The following is a 7,120-nucleotide window of genomic DNA, read 5'->3' as shown; positions in this document are numbered from 1 at the left end:
GGCCCGTTTATATTGTCGTCAAGATGATAATTGCCAACTTTATCAGATATGTATGTTTAACCTCAAACGGAAGAGGCATCGCGTGTTTTCTTTTGTCTAGATGCATGAAATGTACCTTAATTAATGGACACTGTTTTTCAGGACCAAAGATTATTCAGCAGTTTTCGTTCTTTTATGGAAATATTTAACTAATGAACAAATTAAAAAACAATTAGTATCAGGACGGTAGGTATAATTTTTGATGTAAAATTTTAAAATGACAAACTTTATTCGATTTAGGAGTACATATGTAGGTATCTATGTATTGAGAAAAAATATTTGTTAGATTTGATCTAAATATTTTCTTGTCGATAAAGAAGTTGAAGGGAATATTTTCAAAGAAAAATCTGTTAACTTGAACATGTTTTAAGATTGCTTGTATTTTTCGTAGGTCAAATAGGCAACCAACGGTCGCCTAGTTGACCGTATGTATTAACATTTTTTTTTACAAAAATTGCTTCCCAAAAACCTTCACTTTGAAACAGAAAACCACTTACAACAAAACTAAACAAAAGAACTAATATTTATTTAAAACTGATATTTTTCAATGAAATGAACTTAAAGAACAACAAAGTGATGCTAAAAATAAACAAAAACAATAATAATTTAAATACGATAGACATACAAAGGTGCCGCCATACGATTTGTACATATTTGTACAAATTTCCTTTGTTTTCCTATCTTTTTGTTGAGACCGTACTTGACATCTTCCGTGAATAGCTTACTCCACCTTTTTGGTGATAGATTCTGTTCCTCCCCGTATTTTCCTGTTATTTTGATCTTAGTTCGCGTGATAGTCTTGGCTTCGCCATTCTTCGTTTCTAATCCTCATTCATCAACTGCAGACCCAGATTTCTCACAAAAGTTCTTCTCTGTAATAATTCATCATTATTTTCCTTTTACACAATTTCTTAATTAATTCCACGAGTATTGAGAAGCGCATTATTATAGTTATTTATGTGACGCGGTTAGTAAATTAATCTTTACGGGTGCGCTGCCACTTGTGGGACGAGTGACGTAAGGAACGAGTCTCCATAAGCCAATAAGCCCAGTAAAGATTAATTGCTAAGCGAGTTGCATACAAACTTTTATTTCCACCTTCAGCCTTTAAATTTCGTTTTTTAATTGTTATTTATGTTTATAAAAATTTTGTAATGAAAGGTGGTGGGGCAATTATACCTACGTTGTCATGATGTTGAGATAAACTAAACAACAAAAATACTGTCAGAAGTTTTGTAAAATTTGTTGCAAAAAGAAAGAAAAGAAAGAATGGCTTTAATGCCGGATGAAAACTTTGAAGGCGATTTTCTTGAAATGCAAGAAAATAACCACGGAATTACCAACGCTGCAAGTGCGGTTCTCTACTGATTCGATCCCAGAAGCGATATGAAAATGACTTTCCAAACGGATCAAAATCCATTATTAACTTAATTTAATTAGTTTTGATTAATTATTATTTTTTGAGTAAAGTCTTTACAGGTCTCTTCTACGTGCTTGTTAAATATTACAGGTGTCTGCCTGTAACTACCCATTTACTTAGTTACCACAAATGCCTATAAAGTGTCATTTACTTAGAAGGTGGAAATAAAATGATGTTAGCCATGTATATTAAAGTATAAGTACTATAAGTGGATATTAAGGTCTTTAAAACACGCGCGATTTTTCAAGCACGACGGCGCAGCCGGAGTGTTCGAAATAGAGCAAGTGTTTTAAAAACCAGTTATCCACGAATACTTTACGATATATTTTTTTTAATGTTAAATGAGTTAAATTTAGACTTCACGTTTCTCCGGTCCTCTCGGGTTACCAATAAAAAAAATGAGCTTATTTTCATCATCTCCATCAGTATCATCATGATGAAGCAATGACATCAGCACAATATGTTTTTTTCCCTTTCGGTTAGAAATGTAGGCTGTGGATACCCCATTTGAGGTGAGAAAATTCAACTTTCTCGCTAAGGTAATGAAATGTTTATACCTAGTAAAACTGTACCAAAATACAAATGTCAAAAGTGTCAAAAGTTAAATAAGTTATTGATAAATGAAAGCCAATTCAATAAAGCAAGTTGGTAGATCAATCATATAAACTGGAAAATAAACAGATAAGCTAGGTTACCCTGTTTATATCAATTTTCGAACAAACGTCAAATCTTCAAATGCGATGACAAGTTAATTAAACAAATAACCCAGCCTACTATTCAATTCTCAAAATTTTCGTTTTAATCAGGAATATAACCATCTTTTTTTGACTTTTTTCAACGAAGTTGTGCCGGTAGGGAAAAAAATAGTATTCAAACATTGTTAAGAACGTGCCCTTGCTGACCTTAGGCACTTACAAACCTCGCCTACGGCTCGGTTTATAATCTTCGCCTGCGGTCTGCAAGAAAGCACTTTCTTACCTTGATTTGAAATATACTATTTCTTCAGGACCGTTAGTGTATGAAATAATTCCGAAATCATTTTTAATAATAGAAAGTAAACATTCCATAATAAGTAACTGAATGAATATTCCAAAATTATGCTCAACGATTGCCGTGGCTTTCAAAACTGTCAGTGTCAGATAACAATGCGGTCTGCGGTGTCCTAATTGTTTTGTGACTTTCTGGTCGTGCAAAATTATTACATGGTCGTGGAGAAAATACAGTCTGTTATTCGGTTAGAATAAAAATTCCATCGAATTTTCATTCTAACCTCTGTGTGGTTTTGCTAGTTTGATGGTGATGATGTAAAATGATGTAATGTATAACTTAACAAATGTATATTGTCTCGTGTTGTGTTGAGTTACAAAAGGTATAATACAGGTAAAGACAGAGAGACGGACAGTCGTTGCGGCCGGGTCTCGTCAGTTGTTATATAAGCTAAGTTGGGGTATGGGGTGGGAGAGGGACAAGCCCCGCAAGATCTTTAACTTAAAGTACCATAAAATTTTACGACCTACAACCAAATTGAAAACACAGTACTACCAACACAGTATACTATAAAAATATTTTTAAATTGAGGATTCTTATAACCAAAGTTGGCAATATAATTATTTTATAAACATGATTCGAAAACATTAAAATTTGTTCATAAATTTATTTTGCTTTTAGAATTTGATTTTATACCTACTTGCTGCATTTTAAAAAAGGTTTCCGTTCTATTCCTTTATTCTAAAATTTTTAGTTGTAAAAACAGAAACTGACAGATAACCTAACAAATACAATCTGACGCATTTTTCATCAAACTGTGTTGCCGGTTGTATTTCCAACGTAGAATGCAGTGTTGGTGGAAATTTAGAATTGAGACAGACTTTATAATATAAAACTCCGAAGAAAGCTTCGATTTTAATTTCTGAAGTTTCGTCATAATTGGATGAAATCTGCTGGTCTGAAGAATATTTTCTAATGTTTACGTTTATGTTACGTTACAATGTCAGAAATCATTGATAAAAAAAGGAACAAAGCTTTCTTCAGCAGATTTTGCTCTATGTTGTGTGTTCTACAATACTCGTAGTTAGGTGGGGAGATCGCTTGGTACTTTATATCTCTTTCCATTTCCATTTCAATATTTTCAATATCGCTATCTTGCACCATGTCCGGAGAGTCACTGTTAATACTGACATTACCTATTTCGTCTTCAATTACTGATCCAACAGGTTCTTCCTTAATTGAAATATTATATATCAATCATTCAATGCGTTTCAACTCCTTTTCGCACATTGTTGTTGACACAATCTGTAATTTGAACTTACCGCGCTAATGCGGTAAATAATTAATGACACAATTAAGTAATCAATAATATTTTATTTTAAATTGAAGCTACAATTTGTGTAATTAATGTTAGGTAACTATTCAACACTATTCAAAATACTCTTGTCAAAAAAATAATTCAAAGTAAATTCTTTTCGTATGTAGAAGCGAATGTGCGAAAAACGTTATGTACTATAACACGGTTATCAAATGCCATAACAGAATCTCGGAAGTTGAAAAATCTCTCTTCGTCTCGATTTTTCAAACTTTTCCTCCATTCTGTTATAACATTAAATTCATAACGTGCATGTGTTCGTAATGTCATAGTTACTGATGAAACAAGCTAATGCATTCTTGTCTTCTTACTAGTATGGGAGTAGAAAAATGAATGTTTAAAAGTTCATTCCGAGAACTATAAATCAAAAAAATTTGTCAATTAACATCAACCGATTTTCCGCTTTTTATTAACCACAAAGTTAATGGTTGTGTCAACTCTCACCTAACTTACCGAAAACCTCCAAGTCTTCAGATAAAGTCCATTATTTTTTTACCTTTGTTGACAAGATCGAGTCTAAAATTATCGCTTCGAGAAATCTTTCTAGTCATCACTAATTTAAATTGCAACAAAGGTGCATTAAATAAAAGAAAATTCCAATAATAATAATAATTAGAAGCATAATTAATATTACTTTATTTAACAATTAATAATTATTTATTGTATAAGTGTTTTAGATAGCATTTTATCGCGCAAGAATGTTTAAACGCGAGTGAGAACGCACGAGCGTTTAATATTCTTAAGTGGATAAAATGCCACTAAAACACAATGATTTATCCACAATCACAAGCCCAAATTATTATTTAAAATATCACAAAGAATGTCCCTTCTGAAACTCGGTGGAACTCAAAAAGCGAGGTGGTGGTTGCTAAGGTTAGTTGTTATTTATTTTTTCGTTTTACTCAAAAAAGTGTCAAAAATTGAAGAAGTAGAGTCAAGAAATCTTTGAAGAAGCCCAAGAAGCTCAACGTTTATTACCAGAAAATGATTTATGTATATTAATAATTAATTTTCCATTTTCACTTAGTATCTAAGTAGTTTATTCCACTAGTGGATAAAATGCTAGTTAATACGGTTCAGAAGAGTGGATAAAAATCGTTTTTAAATGTGATTGTGGATAAAAACTATTAAAATGAATCTACGAATCAATTTTTGCTCCTAGTGTCAAATGAACTTTTAAATTTTTTAATAATGCTGTATAATGCACCTATCAGATTCTGTTACATTAGCACAATATACAGGGTCTCCTGAAAATGGCGCACTTCCGAGGCACTACGGTGTAGAAGAGATTACCATAAACGTGAGAAAAATGTTAAAAAATTTCTATTTGACTTATTTGCTGATTTGGCGGTCTTTGAAAGTGGTCAGGTCAATTATTTCGAAATAAATGTATTAAATTGTCATGAAAACTACCTCTAATCGTATATATTATCACAAAGTACAAGATCACTCACTATCAATATCCGATTCTGCATACCTAATAGACAATTTTGAAGTTTAGGAAATCGTAAAATTATCTTAAATTCACTAAGGCAACACTGCAAGGTAATGATGTACGAGTATATCTTTGTTTACATTGTACCTACTATCATTTTTGCAATAATTGATTTTTTTGTCTGCAATTTTTTTTCCATATTTATTTCATGTATATTTAAACATCCTCGATCAGGTAGGAAGTAGTGAGTGCACCATTTTCGGGACAGCTGTATGTACCTATTCATAATTGATTCTAAATATTTCTTAATTTTTTTCATTCAATATTTAATAAGAAGCGTAAACTCAAGAAATTTCCGCTCTTGACTCCAAGATCCTTTCCTTAGGTACTTTAATTAGAAGAGAATGAATATAATTATAATAGGTAATTAATAAATCGGCGTCCCAATTAGGTAAGAGCACTTAATTAACTCACTAATCGGATCGGGAAGAACGGACATGCTCCACTTCCGTTTTCTGGCCGTCGAGGCGCCCTAGGGATCAACAAAACACTATCAGGACGCTCTCCAACTTTTTTAAAAGCTTATTATCGGATCCCCTCCGGCGGCCTTTTATTTTTCCGTGTCCTTAACACTTTTTAAAACTGTATTATACTTTTTTTATCTCGCAAATAAAGAAAAAGGATAAAGCTCTGGGCCACGATTGAATTTAATCAGAAAATACTTAATTTCATCTGATAGAGCATAGAGCATAGATGTCCCAGGAAACTAATACTTTGTAGTTCCAAACTGATCCGATATGAATTCATAATCGTTAGGAATCCGTCACCCGACGTTCGCAATGAATAAAGGGAAGGAAAATATATATGTAGCTGGTGAAGACTGTGGGAATTAAAAAATCTGCTGTTTTTCAAACAAGGATAGAATAATGGTGACTGATTTCGGGAATGAGAGAGTCAGAAGATCGCTACTTAAGAATTTAAAATTCTTTTACGTAAAATCCGCCGAGTGTAGCACTTACAGCAAGGCGGATGGAGTCGGATCTATGAAATGGCATTTTAAGTTGGATTAGGTTCAAATTTAAAACACTGCCAATAATACGCAGCCAAAGGGAATGAATACCAGCAAATTTAACGGCTTTTTATCTGGCGGAAAACTTCTTTGCATGAGCGCTTCTTACTTCTTTCATTTCAATACAGATAAAAATTCCATTAGGGCTTATTCTTACTTGAGATACAATAAATGGTTGATACTAAAAAGATATCAATCGCATACTCCGAATTATATAAATCTTACGAATTCCAAGTATTGAAAAAAAAATCTTTCTTCTCTACTGTTTTGAACAAACTGCAGTGCACGACCGACTTGAAACAAGTATGAAGAATTAAACTTGTATGATTCAAAGAAAGTTCGAATAAAGTTGTTGTGTCAGATTTGAATATCGAATGAGGTATCCCTCGTGTTCAAATTGATTGGTGCAAATTTTCCGGTTCATTTCCGACAATAACCCTAAAAACGTCCTCTGTGTAAAATATGTCCGGGGAATCCCCGTTTATGCATTTCTAATGGAGACCATTTCTCCGGAAATGATGGAATGTTCTTTTGTCACCACAGGAGTGTTCATTTTCCGGTTGGATTGTTTTCCGATAAAAAAAGGGCGAGTGCAAAGAGCATGAAAACGGCCTCCCTGTGTGCTGCTTTGGTGCTAGAGGAACAGGACCACTTTGTTACTTGTTTTGGGTCATTTAACAGATAAACGTTACCGAGTGGCCTTGCCTTAACGACACCTTACGGCCCTTAGCGCACTGCTTGCTTAAACGATACCTAAGACGGGACCGATTTACGACCCAACACACATCAAGGGAT

The sequence above is a fragment of the Tenebrio molitor genome, chromosome 3, assembly GCF_963966145.1.
Source record: "Tenebrio molitor chromosome 3, icTenMoli1.1, whole genome shotgun sequence".
Lineage (NCBI taxonomy): Eukaryota > Metazoa > Arthropoda > Insecta > Coleoptera > Tenebrionidae > Tenebrio > Tenebrio molitor.
This window is presented reverse-complemented; position numbering follows the sequence as displayed.